The sequence below is a fragment of the Eschrichtius robustus genome, chromosome 16 (genome assembly GCF_028021215.1).
Source record: "Eschrichtius robustus isolate mEscRob2 chromosome 16, mEscRob2.pri, whole genome shotgun sequence".
Classification (NCBI taxonomy): domain Eukaryota; kingdom Metazoa; phylum Chordata; class Mammalia; order Artiodactyla; family Eschrichtiidae; genus Eschrichtius; species Eschrichtius robustus.
Window position 1 is genome coordinate 50,065,349 of NC_090839.1, and position 22,704 is coordinate 50,088,052.

Consider the following 22,704-nt stretch of genomic DNA (forward strand, 5'->3'; position numbering starts at 1 on the left):
TTTTTTTTCTTCAAGCCACGTGGATAAGGCATGTAGCGAAAGCATGTAGCTTCTCTCCGTGCAGTGACCCCCTTTCTCTAACGCCTCCGCCTCAAAGACTACCCTCCCCAGTGACCCCTGCAGTGACTTCCGCATCCGGTGCCGAGCCCGCCCCTCGGTTGGCGGAAGTGACGTGTCAGGGGAGCTTCCGTTTGGCTCCTGGGGTGGGCACCGATGGGTGGCTTTGGGACGTGCGGTCTCACCTGCTCCAGTTGCGGGGCAGCGAGGCTGTGTCCGCGCTCCTTGAGCGCTGCGCAGGCGTGGTGTCCACCAGTTCACATAACCCTTGAACTCACTTAAACCCGTGTGGGTGGGGGGTACTGAGACTGGGAGAGACAAGGCATCTTACCGGGATCTCACGGCCGAAGGAGGCAGACGCGGGTTCCAGCCCATGTCCGCAACCGAAACGTCCCTCTGTGCGCCTTGAGGTCTTGTCCCTGTGTGGAGTAAACAGATTTATGGGCAGCCTCTCATCCATCTACTGGGGGGACAGGAGCCTCACTGATAGACCATAGCTTGGGGCTGATCCCCTCATAGTCTTCGCTCTGTGTGCCGGAAAAACACAACAACCTGAAAGTTGAGAATTATGTTTCATTTGGTGGGCTTACACCTGGGAGACAGCCGCTCAGCTAGCTCTGGGGAACTGTTTCAAAGAGGTATGGGAGGAGCCAGGATATATAGGAGTTTTTGCTGAAAAAAAACGCGTGGTTGAACCTGAAAAGATGACCACTAGTCACAAAAGAACACACATCTGAACTTAATGAATTTAGCACTTTTCTATGCATGGGAAGATGCAAGAGTCTGGGCTCAGTGAAATTATTCCTTTGATATGGCACCTTAGCTATCTAGGGCCAATATCCTGTTTTTCTCCATCCTGAAGTCCCCTCAGGGTGCACCGTCAGGGTGCACCCTCGGTGTGGCTGCAGAGGCTGATGCCTTGATGGCAGGCAACATTCGTTGTTTATTGGAATGGCAGGCGCCATATATATATTTTGTCCACAGCTCTCTGGGTCTTTGTTCAGGGTCCTGAAAATGGGGCAGCACTGGTGCCATCTGGGATACCCCAACTGGGGAGCTGAAGAACACACCCCACTTCACTGTGGAAGGGCGTTTCCACTAGGGCACCCTCTCAGTTCTGTTTACTTTCCTCAGATTTGCTTTCTGAAATTTTGTCCTCTAAGAAGACCAAGAAAATGTTCACATGGCCCGGAAAGCCAGGGAGAGACAAGAATTTCCTAAAATTCCTTTTTAGCTCTTGGAGGCTGAATCCATCCCCTTCTCTTGCCCGGAAGCTGCCTTGTTCATAATGAATTCCATTCATTCTCCAGCCCCTGCCCTGGAGAAAGTGCCCAGTCTGACTTGGACCCTCTCTCCACATCCCTCTCTGCCCCACCCTACGACTAGTCATTCACCAAGAAATTAGTGTCCACTGAAAATGCACAGCCTGAAAGTTGAGAATTATGTTTTATCAGGCGCACTTTCTGAGGACTTCAATCTTAGGAGGCAGCCTCTCAGTTAGCTCTGAGGGACTGCTCCGAAGAGGGAGTGGAGGAGCCAGGATATATAGGAGTTTTGCAACGAAAACCAGGTAGTCAGAACATCAAAAGGTTACTGTTAAATAAAGAAAATCAGACATCAAGTTAATAAATTTAGTGCTTTTCTACATATGGGAAGATGCAAGAGTCTGGGTTCACTCAAATCATTCCCTTGCTACACACCTTAGCTATCTGGGACCAGTATCCTGTTCTTTCCCATCCTGAGCCCCCTCAGGGTGCACCGTCGGGGGTGGGGGGGGCGAGGTGTGGCTGCAGTGGCTGATGCCTTGGTGGCCACAACAGCCTTTGTTTACTGATCGGGCAGGTGGCATTCTTAGTCCACATTAGCTATGTGGACAAAGAAAGTCAAGGAAGTCACCTGCCTGAATAGTAAACAAAGGCTGTTGTGGCCACAGCAGCCCCTCCCAACTGTACACCCTGAGGGGGTTCAGGATGGAGAAAAAAGGGTACTGGCCCTAGGTAGTTGGGTGCATATCAAAAAAATGATTTCAATGAGCCTAGACTCTTGCATCTTCCCATACATAGAAAAGCGCTAAATTCATTAACTTGAGATGTCTGTTTTTTCTTTAAGTAACAGGAATCTTTGATGTTCTGGCTACCTGGTTGTTTTTTTTTTCTTCAAAAACTCCTATATATCCTGGCTCCTCCCTTACCTCTATGGAACACTCTCTCAGAGCCATCTGAGAGGCTGTCTCCCGGGCTTAAATCCTCAGGATGTCCACCGAGTAGAATATCATTCTCAACTTTTAGGTTGTGCTTTTTTTTTTTTTTTTTTTTTTTTTTTAGTTCACACTGCTCTTCAGGGATGTGGATGTGGATTTCACCTAAGAGGTGTGAAGGCTGAGGAGTCCTGCTCGGAAGAACCCAGACCGAGGGGTGGTGCTGGAGAATAACAGCCACCTGGTATCACTGGGTGATTATGGCTTCCCTTACAACTTAAAACTGACCTACTGAGCAGCTTAAATCCTTGATGCAGAAAAGGCAAGAGAGGGAGAGCTGACCTTTGTCTTAGGAATGGACCTGACGACAAAGACGTGGTTTTCCACATCTCCCCAGGGTAGGTCTGCATGTTTTTGTACAGTTGAGAATAGGTGTGTGTTGTTATTGGTAGTGTGTGATTTACCTTTGCTTAGAGAAACATGCCATCGAGTTGAATGTGTTTTTTTTTAATTTCTAAAAATACATATTTTAAACTTTAGACTTTTATTTGGAAATAATTTTAAGCTTACAGAATGTTGCAAAAATAGTGCACAGGACACCAATACTGCCTTTACCAGATTCACTTATCGCTAACATTTTCCTCCAGGGTTTCTCTCTAACTTGTCCAAGTGAGCAAGCATGTGCATGCGCTCTCTCTCTCTCTCTCCTTTTTCTTCTTTGAACCATCTGTAAGTTGCACACACCATAGACCCTTAGTTATGTCGATGCGTGTTTCCTAAGAACAAGGACATTCTCTTACACGACCACAGTAGTTACCTGGTTCAGTAAATTTAACACTGATGCAATATTTTACATAACCTGCCATCCATACTCCAGTTTGCCAACTGACCCAAGAGTGTGTTTTATAACACGCCCCCACTCTAGCACAGGATCCAGTCTAGGATTTGAGTTTAGTTGTCATGTCCCTAACTTCCTCTAATCTGGAGTATTTCACAGTTGTGTTTTTGTCTTTTGTGACAACATTCTTGAAGGGCCGGGACTTCTTTTTGGTAGCTGACCATTTCTTACTGGGGTTTGCCTGAGGCTCCCACATGGTTGGATCCAGCACTGACTTGAGTGGAATTGTGTCCTTCACGGGGCATCACATCTGGTGCTGCTCGATTTCTGCCTTGTACCGAAGACCATATCTGGGGAGACACTTTAAGACCATACATCCATTGATGATTCTTGCCTAAACCAGTCTTTAATGTGATGGTTACCAAGTTATGATTTTACAATCAGCACTAGGCATTTAAATAGGATGCTATCTTAAAAGAGAAAATACAGAATTTCCAGGTAGCAATGAGACATGGATGCTCAAACCCCTGATCCCAGTATCACCAGAGCCATTCGGAAATGCAGAGGACTGGGAGAGCTCGGAGAATGGAGCACGAAGCGGGCAGGGGGCGGGTGACAGGAGGCAGGAATGATGATGGAGGCGGGGGCTCCGTGGATTTCCTCGCCTCCCTGGCTGAGGTGTCCGTACTCAATCCTGTCCATTGGTGAGCTTTTAAAGTCATAACAGCACAATATCTAATTACTGAGAAAAGGAACTTCATTGATATATTATTTTTTAATTTAAATAATGCATCCATGTACCCATATATTTAATATTTTCAGAAAAGCCGATTGTCCCTTAATAAGTTAATTAATTAATTAATTAATTTGTTGTGCTGCACACAGGCTTTCTCTAGTTGCGGTGAGCGGGGGCTACTCTTCGTTGCAGAGCACGGGCGTCTCACTGCGGTGACTTCTCTTGTTGCGGAGCACGGGCTCTAGGCGTGAGGGCTTCAGTAGTTGTGTCCTGCGGGCTCTAGAGCGCAGGCTGAGTAGTTGTGGCGCATGGGCTTAGCTGCTCTGCGGCATGTGGGATCTTCCCGGACCAGGGCTTGAACCCATGTCCCCTGAATTGGCAGGCGGATTCTTAACCACTGCGCCACCAGGGAAGCCCAATAAGTTAATTTTTTAACCATATTCATAGTTAAGCAAGACTGAGCATCAGAAAATAGATAACTAAGAAGGACCTACGGTATAGCACAGGGAACTCTTCTCAATACTCTGTAATGACCTATATGGGGAAAGAATCTAAAAAAGAGTGAATATATGTACATGTATAACTGATTCACTTTGTTGTACAGCAGAAACTAACACAACATTGTAAATCAACTATACTCCAATAAAAATTAAAAAAAACACACAATAAAAAAACTGGGTAGGTCCCAAGCAAACCAGAAAAAAAAATAAAGAAAGACTGAGCGTCATGATCAGATTTTTTCTTTTTAAATGACAATAATGCCAGCATCAGGGAAGAGCAGATCCTGAAGATGGAAGAAATTAGGGACAATAAGAAGTAATATACAGGAGTAAAGCCCTGGTAAAGACAAATGAGATTTATTACCAGCGAACAACTGGGAGTCATCAGAAAACTCATCTAATGTAGACTAGCGTCTTCAAACTTGAAAATGCTGGGGATTCTTACAAGATGCAGATTGTGGCTCGGGGACCTGAGCTCCCAGGAAGGGAGATACTCCTGGCCGGGGCCCATGGGCAGTTGTCAGTCCCCTGGAGACACCTTGTAAATGACAGGAGGGTGTGGATAAAGCGAACTACAGAAGGAGCAGCTGAATGAGGTCAGTCCTGGAAATGGGTTGACAAGATATCTCAGTCTGTATGAGAACCTAGTGGTTCCTTTGGGATTTTGGTCTCCAATAGTTCCACGAGGGCCCGATGACCCAGGTATGACTCAATTTCAGGTATAGGCTACTATTTTTTTAAGCTCTTATCAGGAGCCAGATACTGTGCTTTGCCCACATTACCTTCTTGAACCTTCAGAACAGCCAAATGGAGATTCCCCCCCTTCCTGTGGATGGGGACACAGAAACAGAGCTGGCAGCAGCCTCTAAGTTGCAGAATCCAAATGTGAACCCCTGTCTGGCCCCCAAAGCCTGCTCTTTCCACACGTTAATGAAGTGCCCACCACACACCACTCGCAGGTTTCATTAAGTGAATGTGTTGCATTCCCCGCTCCAGCAGCACAGACTATGGGGGAGAGGGATGCGTCTGCAAGTAATTACCATCCGGCCGTGTTACTAGACAAAGGACCCGAGAGGTACCAGCTCTCCACTCTGCAGACTTCTTTGGTTAGAACTGTAACAAATGCCCTTTTCCAAAGTAGAATCTTGAAAGTTGAATAAGCTGGAGTAACATTAGAGATAATAAATGACTGCATCTATCTTAATTCTTTTCCTCCCAACATTTTATTGTGAAAATTTTCTAACACAAAAAATTGGAAGAATTGGAATGTCCAGACGCCCACCACAGTTACTATTTTACCATATACATATATATTTTTTGTCACACCCCTCTCTATCTGCCCATCCATTAGTCCATCGAATTTTTGGATGCATTTCACAGTCACAGACATCAGTTCACCCCTAAGCACTTCAGCACACAGGTCATTAGCTAAAGTTCAATATTTGTTTACAGTCCATTTTTTAAGTTTCCTTACAGTGAAGTGCACAAATCTTAAGAGTACCATTTAATAAATTTTGACAAACACAGACACCCATGAAACCCAAATCCTCCTCTAGATACAGAATGTTCCCATCACTCCAGCAAGTTCCCTTGTGCCGCCCCTTCCAGCTAAATCCTCATCCCTACAGCCTCAAAGGCAATCACTAGATTAGTGATTCCTGTCCTAGAACTCCACATAAATGGAATTAGCTTTTTTTTTTTTTTTTTTGAGAAGCCTGTGGCTTTAGCAAGCAGTTGCATACGTTCAACACACTTTTACTAGACTCCAGATATATATCTGGAAAAGAATTAGTTTAGGGAATTCCCTGGTGGTCCACTGGTTAGGACTCTGCCCTTCCACTGCAGGGGGCACAGGTTCGATCCCTGGCTGGGGAGCTAAGATCCTGCAAGCCGTGCTGCGTGGCACGGCCAAAAAAAAAAAAAAAAAGTTTACAGGAAACGTTAGTTTTAGCCGAGTGGTCAAGTTTGGAGGGCTGCACAGGCAAGCCCTTCATACCAAGGTAGACACATCTACAGACTAGATCAAGGAGCAGAGTGATCCCCAGGGTGGGAGATTCAGTGTCTTACAGCGGTCAGCCCCAGGGTGGGGCTGCTGGGCCTCCAGGCATCCTCACATACCTGTGTCTGTACCTGCTGTCAAAGATACCAAGATCCTTTGAACTCTCAAGATTTTTGTTTTCAGTATTTCAAGGTATCAAATAGAAGCGATGCACTCATCTTCCACAAGGCAGCAGAGACCGACAAAAATACCCTTCTCCCTCCCCTTGGCTTTTGGCTGTGATGATACAATCCTAATAGCTAACATTTTCGGGAAGTCCACACTGTCCCAGTCACTGTTTGAAGTGTTTCACGCGTCGAATTTCATTTGGTAATATGTCAGTACTGTAACATCTCATACATGGCAGGGTGTCTGTGCCTCTAAAAGTGAGAAAACACGTTTCCTCTAAATATGCACTTTGTTTGGTAGCTTTAAAAAAACCTGAGGCCTATGGAGAAAGATAATGAAAGAGATGGCTAGGCTAGGAAGAGGCAGGCCTCGGGACTTCCCTGGTGGCGCAGTGGTTAAGAATCCGCCTGCCAATGCAGGGGACACGGGTTCAAGCCCTCGTCCGGGAAGATCCCACATGCCGCAGAGCAACTAAGCCTGTGCACCACAACTACTGAGCCTGCGCTCTAGAGCCCGCATGACACAACTACTGAAGGCTGCGCGCCTAGAGCCTGTGCTCCACAACAAGGGAAGCCACTGTAATGAGAAGCCCGTGCACCGCAACGAAGAGTAGCCCCTGCTAGCCACAACTAGAGAAAGCCCACGTGCAGCAACGAAGACCCAACGCAGCCAAAAATAATAATAAATAAATAAAATTAAAAATAAATAAAATATGAAAAAAATGAAAAAAAAAGAAAGAAAGAGGCAGGCCTCTATTTCGTTCTTAAGGAAATTCCTTCCTGGGGAGACTTTGGGATCCAAACATAATGAATGATTTTTCAAATCGATTTTTTAAATCATTTGATTTTTTTAAATCATGTATTGAAAATATGAATAGTTCACATTATAGGAAGTTGAAGGTATCAATAATAAGAAGTGGGCACAGAAAATTTGTGAGTAATTGTTCTTAGGTTTTAAAAAGGCAAAAGAGACTGGAGTTGTGAGTTCCATTTCCCCTTGATGGGTGGCACGGGTCAGGAAATCCAGCTTTTAACCAGCTGGGACCACAGCCAAGACATGTGACCTCTTTGGGCCTCAGTTTCTCCATCTGTAATACGTGGGTTTGAAATAATCACCTCGCAGGGCCTTTCCAGGAAAGTCCAGGGTGCTCTGACCTTTGACCTGAGACCCCCCATCCACTGGAAGCCCTGACCCTGCTCTCAAAGTGGCCTCAGCACCACTGAACAGCAGGGGGCACCCTCTACTTGGGGAGCCATTCCCTCCCCGTAGGCCTCTGGCCATCCAGGCGGAGACCGGGCACAGGCCAGCAGCTCAACAGTCAGGCCTCAGCTGGCCAGAGCAGCCACCCCCTGAACAACCGAGGTGACCGCCGCCTCAGAGGAATCCACTGATCTTGTATCTTTCCAAATGTTTGTGAGATTGAAATATGTCATTGTATTTTAAGTATGGATACCATTGAAGAGGATGGAAATCATGACAAGGCCACACTCCGGGGCCTTGATCTTGGACTTCCCAGCCTAGTGAACTGTCGGAAATAACTTGTTTAAGTCACGCAGTATTTTTGTTTTGGCAGCACAAACGGACGAAGCCATGTGTTCATGTAACAAAACATCTTTCACTTAAGGAACCGATACAAGAATCCTAGCAAAGAACTCGAGTCAAGGCATCTTCCAGCGCCCTTCACCTCCGCAAGATAAAAGCAGAAGCTGGAGATACTGCACATTCTCTTCTGGTTAAAGAACATTGCATTTGACTGTAACAAGAGTTTAACCCTGATTATATCTTAAATTGCGTCTGTTCTGGCTAAAGACTGAATTCCAGGCTGGTATCTATAGTAGGATTCCAGCAACTTGAGAATGAATGGATTGTGTTTCCTTTCAGCCTTCTAATGTCTTGGTGAAATGAATATATGTTACTGTTCTTACATATCTCACCAGTGAACCATCTTCAACAGGAAAAGAAAGCTTCTGCTAGCCCAATAGCATTTTTGTGCAAATTAGAAAAAGATGCCCCCTTCCTTAAGGCATTTTGCTTTTCCTGAAATTTTTCCTAATAGATATTCATTTCTACAAGGTCTAAGATGTAAATTGCACTCCTTAGTTTTGTTCAGTGTACACACTGCACGGTGATATCAAACCGCTCTCCTGATAGGTCCAACTAAGAGAGAAGGAGAAGAGCAACTTATTTCATAACGCTGTTTTGTAATTGCTTTCTTTCTACCCTTTCCCCTTGTCACCAACTTTTCTTACCTGGAGGCAAACATAACATTTCACCCCAGTGATTAAGAAGTCTATACCAGGTCCCAGCAATTAAATACATTCTTGGGAGAAGACACTCAGCTAATAGCTAGATGACCACAACAGCAAGCAAAGAAAATTGTGCACACACACACCCTCAAACAAAACAAAACAAATTTAAAAAACCCAGAAGACATCCCAGTCTGGTCTGGCATGGTGGGGGGAGGAGAGTATCTTTTTCAGCGGCCAGATTAGCTTTTGTGCTTTTATCACATCTTCTGAATGTGTATTGCTCCATTGTTTTGGAATTACAATCGTCTGCGATCTCTTGAATCAAAACCAAGCTCTATCTGTATACGTGGGAGAATATAAGATGCCTCCCATGGGAGTTTTCTGGAGCTCCAGACCTAGTCTCCAATGCCCGGTGGTGGGCATCAGGCAGCTCAAGCTCAGCACGTCTCAACCTTAGCCTGTTCCCTTCCTTCCCAGGCCTCTTTCTCCTCCTTGGTCCCTTGATCTCCATTAAGTTCACTACTTTCCTCTCAGTTTCACCGATGATCACCCACCTTCCCAGAGCCTTTCCCAGCATCAAATCGGTTACCAAGCACACCCTGCCTGCTCAAGATTCTTAAATCTGTCTGATTCTCTCTGTTGCCTTGCCTCAGCCTTAGGTGTAGCCTTGGGCCCTTTGTCCTTTCTCTCTGGGAGTAACACAACAGCTGCTCAGCCCTGGCATTTGGAAAACTCCTGACCGCCTTTTAATTTTCTGCTGTCCTGTTATCTAAACAGAGCTCTGACCATTTACCCAAACTGCTTATAAACCCCCAGGGGCTCCTTGCTGCCTTCAGGATAAAATCTCAACTCTGTTCCAGTCTACCCCAACTCAACCCTAGTTTTAACCTTCACTGTCCTACTTTCTGCTTCCCCTCTGCACCTCAGGTCTTCCTGGCCACTTCGAACTGCTTAGAATTTCCTCAAAACATTGTGCTTCTAGCTCCCCATCGTCCAGGACCCCATGGACTGAATGTCACCCCTCCTTCCCTGGCAAGCTCTTACTCATCCTTCAAGGTCCAGCTCAAGTGTTGCCTCTTCTCTGCAGCTTCCCCACCCCGTCTTGATTTGACTTTCCTAGGGCAATTTACAAACCTCTGCCTTAATATTTTTTATCATGGTGTGTTGCAACATGTTTCTCATGGTTTCTCTCCCATCAGGAATGATCTCCCCCCAGGCAGGTGCCGGGTCTCATTTTAGCGCCTGTCGCTCTCAGAGCTGACACTCAGAAAGAACTCAAGAGCTGGCTGAACCCTTGAAGTGGAAAGATAAGAACAACGAGGTGACTCCATGGATGCTGAGCTACTTCTGGTGAGCGTCAAGGATGGAAGGGAGGAGGCTGCTGTGGTCTTGGTGGGCCACTGTTGTTCAGAGAGCCAGAAAACTCAGATTGTGTAAAATCAGAACTTTCCAGAATGTTCTCCTGTTTTGTCCGCTTGACATTCGGGGGTTCTATGGGACTGTGGCTTTACAAAATGATATAAAAGGATCTTTGCTGTTGACTATAGAGTGATCATCCTTAGAAAGACAAACACTAAGACAAAGAAAATCACTGGATCAGTGAATTGCAAGTTCAGAGTTCTAGAATTGATTTATGGGCTCCGGCAAGGTGGTCTGACATTAAACGGTGATCTTTTTATTCTTCTTCCAATTCAGTGTTCAAAAATATTACAAAAGTGAAATCAGTCTTTCTGATATATTTTGAATTCCTTGGAATTCAAGATTCTACTGAGAATAAAATATGAATGGGCCTCATTATCTTGCCTGCCAAATTCATTGATGCAATGTCAAATTCATTTTCTTTTTGCCTGAAAACAGGCTTTTTCAGAATTTTTTTTTCTTGAGGAACAAACAGATTATCTTAGATTATGAATAGTTAAGTAGATTAATTTAAAAAACAACAAATACATCTATTTATATCTATTTCTATAAATAGATATATCTATTTATATTAGTTTGAAATATTAGTTGTATGTCTATACTAGTTCGATAACATGCTATAGCATATACACAGCTAAAGCCATGCATTGGGTCCTTACTGGGCTGCTGGGATTCAAAGCAGGGGACCCTGCTCCTGTACCCAAGACACTCGCAGACTTACTGGGGAGATGATGAAGTCAAGAAACACATCAGTGTAGTGAGTGTAGCAAGGTCTTTAACACGCTGTTGGTGCCCAAAGCTCCATCAGATAATTCTCTGGGGTCCACATCAAAGGGGAACACAAGCTGGCTCCAGGTGTGGCCAAAAAAGCATATAGTCTAATCAAGCAGATTCACGTATAAGCAGGTGGGAGCTCAAGAAGGGGGCTTCCGAAGTCTTCCGGTTTGGGCCTACTCCTTTACGGCGAAGGTCCCAGGCATAGGAACCGTGGTTTGTGCAAGGTCACCCAGGTCACCACACAGCGCCAGTCCTCCAAGCCAGGTCCAGTGCCTCATCCCACTTCACAGGGGCCCTAAGTCTGGAAGGGTGTGCTAGGAGAGCTTGGCATTCCTGCACCAGGTGGAAACCAAACTCTAAACTCGGTGCATTAGAGAGGCGCTTTTGGTTTTATTTAAAAACTGTGTTCTGTTATGTTATAGATTTAGTTAAGTAACTTTTCTGCCTTAGGAAATCAGCTTCTTATTAACCATAGGCTCAAGGGTAGATGTTTATGTCAACCACATGGGTCATGAGTACATCACGTGTGTTGGGGGCATGTGTATCACCTGGGATCCCAAGACGCTTCAGATTCTTGGTTGTCACTGAATGATACACCAGATAGGAAGAAGACTGCAGTGAACTGGAGAAAAAAATTAGATGTCTTAAAAAGGCAGATTATGTCGATGCAGTTCTTTCCCTTTTTTTGTTTCCCTCTCATGTGTGAGTATTGCAACGAGCTCCAGAAGGAATCTGTTTCTCCCTTATTTGCAATATTTTCTTAAAGGGAATGTTTCTTGATTTCATCTCTTTATTCTTTATTTGTATTTCTTTTCCTTTTTTCCTTTTATTTTCATGGTGTGACACTTGGAAGACCCAAGTGCTTTTGGCATGTGTATTAGCCAGAGATATTATTCTACAGCCTCTTTTGGTGATGTGTTAGAATCTTTTTTGTTTCCTCTTTTGGAGAGTGTTTCAGACACCTAGGGTTTGATATTGCTGTTTTCACTTTGGATGGCAAAGCGCATATACATTTCTCCAAATGTCTTTCTTGCCTTGCAGCCAGTGGCAACAAGCTCTAACAGGTCCAGAACAAAAGTGAAAATTGCAGGACTAAGTTTCCAGTCTCATCTTTATGGCCAGTTTTCCAGACAATCTTGAGACAGTCCTAACTGCCTAAGACATAATTGGGATGGTAATACCCAGCCTATGGATGTTTGTCATATAGGTAAATGAGGTCATGTCTGCAAAGGATTCTCAGCTCCTTGAAAGAAGACAATATTATAGAGCCATGGTGATTACAGCAGTCAAGAGTCTAATTGTTTTTAGTGAGATCGGCTCTGGTGTACTTTGTCTCTGTCTGGTTTCATTGTAACAGGGAGAGGTCACAGTGGGGTGAGGTCACAGTGGGGTGTTTAATGAGGACACAGAAGGATAAGAGAATCAGGAATGTCAGTCAACATGTAGTGTGTTAAATGCTGCATGTTCTTACCACTATCTTTAATACCTGGTACTCTCCAAAAGGCACTGACGTGTCCCAGTGTGATCATTCTGGACTCAGCAATCTACTTCAGAGGGTCCTCACCACCTTGTCTGTGCCACTGTAGACCAGGTTGGTGCATATTCCCAATGTCTTGGGAAGTGGCAGATGGGATAAGTAAGTGTTGGCCAAGGAGGCTGCACTGTCCATTTCTGCCCCGGGAGACTCTGACCTCAACAGCTTGAGCCCTTCTGAGGCTGCCAGGTGGCGGGGTGGGTTTCAGAATTCCCACCAGGCTTCTGGACGATGGGAGGCGGGAGGGGCTCAAACGAAAGCTTCCTGCACTTGGGAGTCCTTTTTGTGAGTTGATGGACTGCCATTCTTGGGAAGCCCACAAAATCTTACAGGTTGCTCAAGGGGTCTGTGGGGGAGTCAAGGCCAATGTCACGGAGGAGACTTTGTTAAAACCTTCTCAACACTGTGGGACTCAACGGTCAGAGGTCCTATTACAATTAAGACTCCCTATTACAATTAATATTAAGTAAATTCCTTTTTCTGTCTGGAAATGAAATTTACAGATAATAAGCATATATAATAAATATTACATACATACACAAATTATATCTATCATATATCATATATGTGATGTATATATATAATATATTTGATGTTATATACATATGCATATTCCAAACCACAATATAAAGAAGTAGAAGAAAAATAATTTATAAAGAAATACTATGTAATACACATTTCAATATGTAGTTGCTCCAGCATGACTACACTAGAAAACATAATAAAAGAGCAAATACTTGCACCTCTTTGTAGAAGTTAGTCATACTTATAATTAATGAGTTGGGTTTTTTTTGGCTTCACCATGTGGCTAGTGGGATCTTAGTTCCCCGACCAGGGATTGAACCCAGACCCTCGGCAGTGAGAGTGCAGAGCCCTAACCACTGGACCATCAGGGAACTCCCTAATAAGTTTAGATTTAAAAGTAAGTGAGGAAGGGAATTCCCCGGGGGTCCAGTGGCTAAGACTCTGAGCTCCCAATGCAGGGGGGAGCCTGGGTTAGATCCCTGGTCAGGGAAATAGATCCCGTATGCCGCAACTAAGAGTTTGCATGCCACAACTAAGACCTGGAGCAGCCAAATAAATAAATATTAAAAAAAAAAAAAAAGTAAGTGAGAAGTTCAGAATTACGGTCCAGATGAGAAGTACAGAAAAATAAAACAGAAGAGTTAAAGGTGGAGAATAGAATAAAAGCTAGTGTTCAGAGAAGACAGACCAGACTTACTTGCACATAATAAGAGAAATAGGGAAACAATCTTACCGTAAGCAGGGATAACACTTCTAAAGAGAGGAGACGATGGGCATACAAGGTATCAGCGAGCGCCCCAGCAGGAAACAGACGGCATGCTTGAAGGAGGAAGTAAGGAAAGTTCCATGAAGGTCAAGGCAGGCTCAAGGGAAGCCATCAGGGAAGGTGAAGCTCTCGAGGGTCGAGCAAGGGTTCCCGAAGCTTCAAAGGGGAGGCAGCAGTTGACAGAACGCAGTCAGTCGTGGAGCTGAAGGAGAGGGTCCCCCCGCCCCCAGAGCTGCAGCCTGAGCAGGGGAACATGGCCACTGCTGATCCATTGCTGGTTGGGAGGAAACCAGGAGCAAGTGCCCTGTCCTCTCCTCCGCGCTCCACTGTGCTCTCAGGGCCTCCCACTGCCAGATCCAGCGGAAGCTGGAGGCAAAGCACATTTGAAAGCAGCATGGGACATGAGCTAATTCTCGACCTTGTGGGGCTGCCTCGCACATTGCTGCATGTCCAGACTCCCTGGCGGCACCTCAACCGCACTTCCGCCAACTTCCAAACCATCCTCTGGGAATGGTACCCTGTTGAGGATCACTGCTTTACCTTATCAAACTGGAAAATGCTTCTCTTGTCTAGACCCCTCGATGGATGACAGTCACCTGCAGCCTGTGTCTAAGCATCGCTGAGCAGGTCTGATCAGTGCATTGCTTTCAGATGCTCTAACTTGGCTCAAAAAACAGGCTATGTTGGTCACCCATTCCTTGCAGAACCAATCTAACCAAACCTTGGTGGCTTAAAGGAACAGTAATCATTTCTTGTTTCTCAGTTTCTGAGGGACAGGAACTCCGGACACAAAGGAGTGGTTTATGAGACTCAAAGGTCTGGGTCTGGAATGATCTGAAGGCTTGTTCACTTACATGTCTGTGGCTGAGGCTGGCTGTGGCCTGAGAGCCTAACGGGCTGCGGGGGGAACAGCCACACCTCCCCTTGTGTGTGGCCTGAGCTTCTTTACATCGTGGTGGCTGGGTTCCAACAACCAGAAAGAAGAGAGGTGGGGGAAGCTGTATGAGCTGGTCTCAAAAGTGACAAGCCATCACCTGTGCCACGTCCTGCTCATGAGAAGCAAGTCACTAGGCCCAGTCCACATCCAAGGGCAGAGGGCAGGGAGGGGACTAGCTCCACCTTTTGAGGGGAGGCATGTCAAAGAATTTGCGGACATTTTGTTATTTTATTTATTTTTTGGCCGCGCCAAGCGGCTGGCGGGATCTTAGTTCCCTGACCAGGGATGGAACCGTGCCCATCTGGAAGCGCAGAGTCTTAACCACTGGACCACCAGGGAAGTCCCTGCGGACTGATATTAAAGCTACCACACTGACCTTCCAGAAGATCCAGCTCCTGCCCAGGGAGAGGGCATGTCAGAGATTCATCTGTCTTTTCTGTATAGTCTCCGAGTGCATATGGCAGGCACCTGGCTCTCTGAATGCTGGCAAGCCAGGTGACAGCTCCTAGTCCCATGGGTAAGTCAGAAGCAGACCTGGGGATCCCAGCTTAATCTTCTCCAAAGGGACCTTGAGGCAGCTGTGGAAAGAGGGGACCTACACGGACTCCGTCCGCTCCACGTTCCGCTTCTTCCCGAACTCCTAAGTGAGCGTCACTGCCTGCTCTGTGCCTCCATCCGCCACCTTCGGTCTGCAGTTGGGAGCAGTTCGGCTGCAGATGTCAGTCTCTGCAGAAGCGCCCCCCCACCTTGCCCCCTGGCCCTGGCAGCAGCATCAGAAGCCTTCATGTACGGGCTGGACTTCTGGGGAGAGCACTGCTGGGAGAACACCCAGCCTTCATCAAAGCTTGTGGGCATGTGTGCCTGGCAAGCATCTTTAAGCGACCCTGGTGTACCATGCGTCCCTGATAAAAACATGTGATGATAAACTTGAACTCATCACTTATTGATCACCTACTCTGTGCCGGCACTGTCTCCCTTATATAAAATGGTGTAGTGTTTGCATATGATGCATATGACCTACACACATCCTCCCTTATACTTTAAAACATCTCTAGATTAATTATAATACCGAGTACAATGTAAATGCTATGTAAATACAATATAAATGCTATGTAAATAGTTGCCAGTGTACAGAAAATTCAAGTTTTGCTTTTGGGAAATTTCTGGAATTGGGGGGGGCGGGCGTAGTTTTATCCACTGTTGGTTGAATCCTCAGATGTGGAACCCAGGTTCACAGAGGGTTGACTGCAATCTTCTCTCACAAAAATCGATGTACTGTCCAGAGAAAGCCAAGACTCCTCCTGTTTGGCGACAGAGGTCACCTCACTTAAGCACATGGAGCACCTGTAGACTGTACCCACTGGAGGAAAACTGCTCATTAGTAAGCCCTGGACAGAAGTGAAACTCCCAGTTAGTACTCCTTCCAGCCACTCACAGAAAATAGGCCTTCATGCACAGCAGCACAGGAAACCCAGACCAGCCATACCACCCTTTACATGAATGGATTAGAAAACATGCTGAGGGCACCAACTTAGCTGTTAGGATTAAGCTTGGATTCAAATGCAGGTCTCTGTGTAAACGTCACTCTTTTAACTGCATCCTGTTGCTTCCCCAGGAAAATGCCAAGATGAGAATTTCAAAATTTGAAGTTTGAAACCTAATTATTTGGGTATTTTATATCTTGCATTTTTATCTGTCTCTTGTGTATCTTTTATCATGCCCTGAGGAAGATACTCTGCCCTAACAGTGATTATACAGAAAGAGGAACTAAGGGATAAGTAACGTAATTTCTTTAATGTTTTTAGTGAAGCCTTTTGTAGACACTATAAAGTAAGTACTAAAAGTACTAACACAGCACAATGAAGTCATTTCCTCTAATTCACAGCAGGTCAGGGATCAAACTTCCGTGAGGATTTAGGCTTTTTGGTACCTGCATCGCCTCTTTTTCTCTATTCTACTTGTATATAGTAATATATAAGAAGTACATAAATATATGTTGAGTGAATAATTTTATCTGAAATTAAATCCCTGTGTTTGCAATTTATTAAGTGAAAAAATCAGTAGGTATATTCTTTCTTTAAAAGTGTATGCATAGGTAATCAAAATGCTGGAGCTGGAGACCCCAGCCTCCATTCCCTGACAAAGATCAATAATTAGACAGGGATCCATGAGTGAAAACAGCTCTAGGAGAGCTCTGGAGTCCACCTACAAAGCTTCAGCAACACAGTGAAACAAAAAAACCTGAGAATAACTGCATAAAAAGAGTAGAAAGGACAGCTTCATTTTGCCACGACACACCATACTCTATGATGGGATGATCAGGAACAAAAGAAATACAAAACAGCCGGAAAAAATTAATAAGATAGGGACTTCCCTGGTGGTGCAATGGTTAAGAATCCGCCTGCCAATGCAGAGGACATGGGTTCAAGCCCTGGTCCGGGAAGATCCCACATGCCGCGGAGCAACTAAGCCCATGTGCCACAACTACTGAGCCTGAGCTTTAGAGCCCGGGAGCCACAACTACTGAAGCCCTTGCACCTAGAGACCATGCTCCACAATAGAAGCCACCACAATGAGAAGCACGCGCACCGCAACGATGAGTAGCCCCCACTTACCACAACTAGAGAAAGCCTGTGTGCAGCAACAAAGACCCAACGCAGACAAAAATAAATAAATAAATACATTTAAAAAATTAATAAGATAGTATTAGTATCCTTACCTATCAATACTTACTTTAAATGTAAATTAATTAAATTCTCCAATCAAAAGGAATAGAGGCTAAATGAATTTTTATTTATTTATTTATTTTATCTTATTTACTTTTGGCTGCGTTGGGTCTTCGTTGTTGTGCGCAGGCTTTTCTCTGGTTGCGGCGAGCAGGGGCTACTCTTCGTTGCAGTGCGCAGGCTTCTCATTGCGGTGGCTTCTCTTGTTGTGGAGCATGGGCTCCAGGCACATGGGCTTCAGTAGTTGTGGCACACGGGCTCAGTAGTTGTGGTTCATGGGCTCTAGAGCGCAGGCTCAGTAGTTGTGGTGCACAGGCTTAGTTGCTCCACGGCATGTGGGATCTTCCTGGACTAGGGATTGAACCCGTGTCCCCTGCATTGGCAGGCGGATTCTTACCCCCTGTGCCACCAGGGAAGCCTTAGAGTTGATTTTTTTGAAAAGATAAACAAAATTGATAAACCTTTAGCTAGATTTACCAAGAAAAAAAGAGAGAGTACTCAATTAATAAAATTATAAATGAAAGGAGAGACATTACAACAGACAACCAGAGAAATACAAAAGCTGATAAGATACTATTATAAATAATCATACACCACAAATTGGACAACTTAGAAGAAACTGGCATATTCCTAGAAGCATACAACCTACCAAGACTGAATCATGAAAAAATAGAAAATCTGAACAGATCAATACAAGTAAGGAGATTGAATCAGTAATCAAAAACCTCCCAACAAAGAAAATCCTAGGATGAGATGGCTTCACTGGTGAATTCTATCAAACATTTAAAGAAGAATTAATGCCAGTAATTCTCAAACTTTCAAAAACAAAAGAGGAGAGAATACTTTCACATTCATTTTAGGAGGTCACTATTACCCTTATATCAAAGCCAGATTAGGTCACTACAAGAAAAGAAAACTGCAAGCCAATATTCCTGATGAATATAGATGTAAAAATCTTCAACAAAATACTTGCAAACCAAATTCAACAGCACATTACAAGGATCATACACCATGATCAAATGGGATTTATCCCCAGGATGCAAGGATAGTTCAACACTGGATAGTGCAACGAGGATAGTGCACTGTTGGTGGGAATGTAAACTGGTGCAGCCACTACCATTTCCACTATGGAAAACTGTATGACAGTTCCTCAAAAAGTTAAAATAGAGCTACCGTATCATCCAGCAATCCCACTTCTGGTTATACAGCCACAGGAAATGAAAACAGGGTCTTGTAGAGATAGATACCTGCACTCCCAGGTTCACTGCAGCATTATCACAACAGCCAAGACATAGAAACAACCTAAGTGTCATCAATAGATGAATGGAGAAAGAAAATGTGGTATATATACACAATGAAATATTATTCAGCCGGAAAAAAGAAGGAAACTCTGCCAATTGTGACAATATAGGCAGACCTGAGGGCATTATGCTAAGTGGTTGGCAATAGCATTTAGATGCAACACCAAAAGCACCATCTATGAAAGAAGAAGCTAATAACTTGGACTTCACTGAAGTAAAAAACTGCTCTGTAAAAGACATTGTTAAGAGAAAGAAAAACAAGTCACAGACAGGGAGAAAATTTTTGCGAAACACTTATTTGATAAAGGACTGTTATCGGGGCTTCCCTGGTGGCACAGTGGTTAAGAATCTGCCTGCCAATGCAGGGGACATGGGTTCGAGCCCTGGTCCGGGAAGATCCCACATGCCGCGGAGCAACTAAGCCCGTGCGCCACAACTACTGAGCCTGCGCTCTAGAGCCCAAGAGCCACAACTACTGAAGCCCGCATGCCACAACTACTGAAGCCTGTGTGCCTAGAGCCTGTGCTCCGCAATAAGAGAAGGCACCACAATGAGAAGCCCTCACACTGCAACGAAGAGTAGCCCCCGCTCACCGCAACTAGAAAAAGTGCGCATAGCAATGAAGACCCAATGCAGCCAAAAAAATAAATAAATAAACTAAAAAAAAAAAAGGTCTGTTATCCAAAATACACAAAGAACTCTTAAAACTCAACAATAAGAAAACAAAGAACACATTTTTTTTTAAATGGGCAAAAGGGCTGAACAGACATCTCATTAAAGAAGATATACAGATGACAAATAAGCATATGAAAAGATGCTTAACATCATATATCACTAAGGAATTGTATATTAAAACAACGAGATGTCACTACAAACCTAATAGAATGGCCAAAATCTAAAACACTGACAACACCAAATGCTGGTGAGGGTGTAGAGCAACAGGAACTCTTAAAGTGGCTGGTGGGAATGAAAAATGGTACAGTCACTTTGGAAGACAGTCTGGCTGTTTCTTACAAAACTAAACATACTCTTACCATATGATCCAAGCATCACCATCCCCGGTATTTACCCAAATGAGCTGAAAACTTATGTTCATGCAAAAACCTGAACATGAACAGCTTTAGTCATAATCAAAAAACAGGAAGCAATGAAGATGACCTTTAATAGGTGACAGAATACACATACTGTGGGACCTCCATACAATGGCATATTATTCATTAATTTAAAAATATGAGCTATCAAGACACAAAATGACATGCAGAAACACTAAATGCATATTGCTCCATGAAAGAAGTCACCTGAAAAGGCTACATACTGTATGATTCGAACTATATGACATTCTGGATAAGGCAAAATTATAGAGACAAGAAGATCAGTGGTTTGGGGGTTGGGGGTGAGAATGAAGAGGTAGAGTATACAGGAGATTTTTAGGGCTGTGAAAATATTCTTTTTGAAACTCTCATGGTGGATACATGACATGATGCATTTATCAAAAACCTACAGTTCTGTACTATACAACACAAAGAGTAAATACTAATGTAAGTTATGGACTTCAATTATCAGTACTGTATCAATAGTAGTTTATCAGTTATAACATATGTACCATACTAACTCAAGTTGTTAAAAATAAATATTGTATAAATAATAAAGATTGTGTGGGTATGTGTGATTACAAAAGATACAGAGATGTAATATTTAAGACAATATCATAAGGGACGGGAGGGAATGAAACTATATTGCGGTAAAATTGATATATTTTATCAGAATTAAGTCAGTATTAATTTGAAATGAGTTATGATAAGTTAAAAATGTATAGTATAATATCTACAGCAACCAGCGGGGGAAAACTTTTAAAAAACTAGAAAAGCGACAAAGTAGTTAAAATGACATACTAAATATTTGTTCAACACAAAATAAGGTGGTAATGGAGGAACAAAGGAACAAAAAAAACATGATACACATAGAAAACAAAAAGCAAATTGTCAGCTGTAAATCCAACATATCAGTAATTGCCTTACGTGTGAATGAACTAAGTATTCTAAACAAAAGACAATCGTCAGACTTGATTTAAAAAAAAAAGAAAAGCAAAATCTGACTTTATGCTTTCTGCAAGAAACACATTTGAGATTCAGAGACAGAAAAAAGTAGGCTTCCAATTTTGCCCAAGATGGAGTAAATAGTAAATCTATTTCATTCAGTGACTCCAACCAAAAACTCTGCACAAAATACAAAAAACAACTACCTAGGTACTCTTAAAAGTAAGCAAAAACAGTGTTGCAGAGATACATGGTGATTGTGTGAGTGGATAAAACTCAACAGAAATCCCATCTTTTGGACCAAAGCATCTATGAAAAGGGGTCCCCATTGTAAAAGCATAGAGGAAATTACCATTTTCCTTTTTCTCTTTCATAGCTTAGCCCTGAGGACAATGGACAATACCCCAGTCACAGAGCTGCAAGGTGGTGTAGGAATCTAAAACTCTGATGAAAAAACTACCTTTCAGGCAAAAACCAAACAAACAAAAAAACCCAACCAACCAGGAAAAGAGACCTCTGAAGGCCAGGGTGTGTGTTTGTATAGAATTCAGAACTGGAGTGAGGTGGAGAGGGGGACCCCTTAATTCTGTGTATGTATGAAATGGCCCAAATTGAATGTCAGAGAAGAAAATTATGAAGTTTGAAATGAAAAATACACTGGCTAGGATTGACAGAAGATTTGACATTGCAGAAGAAATGATTCATGATCTTGAAGATGTAGGAATATAAACTATCCAAAATGAAACACACCAAGAAAAAAAAGCTAAAAAAAGAAGAAGAACGGAGCATCAGTTAGCTGTGGAATAATTTCAAACAGACAAATACATACGTAATTGATGTCTCTGAAGGTGGGGGAAGATAAAAATAATAGAATGGAAAAATTAAAGAATAAATGGTTGAAATATTTTCAAGTTCAATATAAACTATAAACCCACAGATCTAAGAAACTAACCAAACTCCAAGATCAAGAAATATGAAGAACAGACTTCCCTGGTGGCACAGTGGTTAAGAATCTGCCTGCCAACGCAGGGGACACAGGTTCAATCCCTGGTCCGGGAAGATCCCACATGCCGCAGAGCAACTAAGCCCGTGCACCAAAACTACTGAGCCTGCATGCCACCACTACTGAAGCCCATGTGCCTAGACCCCGTGCTCTGCAACAAGAGAAGCCATCGCAATGAGAAGCCCGCGCACCACCACAAAGAGTAGCCCCTGCTCGCCACAACTAGAGAAAGCCTGTGCGCAGCAGTGAAGACCCAACACAACCAAAAATAAATAAATTAATTAATTTTAAAAAATTCTTTTTAATAAAATAAGAAATATGAAGAAAACAACAACACGGTGCAACATGATCAAACTGCTTAAAAGTAATCATAAAAAGATTACTTAAGAATTAAAAGCAGCTACAGAAAAAAAAAAGACCATTGTGAATACAGAAACAAGCATAAGCATGACAGCCCTCAGGAAACAGTACAAGACAGAAGACAGTGCAAGAACACCTTTAAAATGTGAAAAGAAAAAAAATGTCAGTCTAGAATTCTATACATAGCAAAAAAATATTTCAAAAATGAAGGCAATATACTTTCTCAGTACACAAAAGCGGAAAGAAATCACTAGCAGACCTTGTACCAGAAGAAATATTAAATCCTTCATACAGAAAGACATATCAGATGAAAAACTGGAACTATAAAAAGAATGAAAAACCTTGTAAATGGTAATTTATAAGGTAAATATAATATACTTTTTTCGTATTTTTAATATCCTTAAAAGAAAATTGAACTGCTTAAAGCAAAACTAATAAAAATGTATCATGGTTTTAATAAAAGTAGAAATCAAAGTATAATGTTTTATGGTTCTAATATTGTATGCAAAATGGTATAATATTACTTAAAGATAGATTGTGATAAGTTAAAGATATACAGTTGACCCTTGAACAACA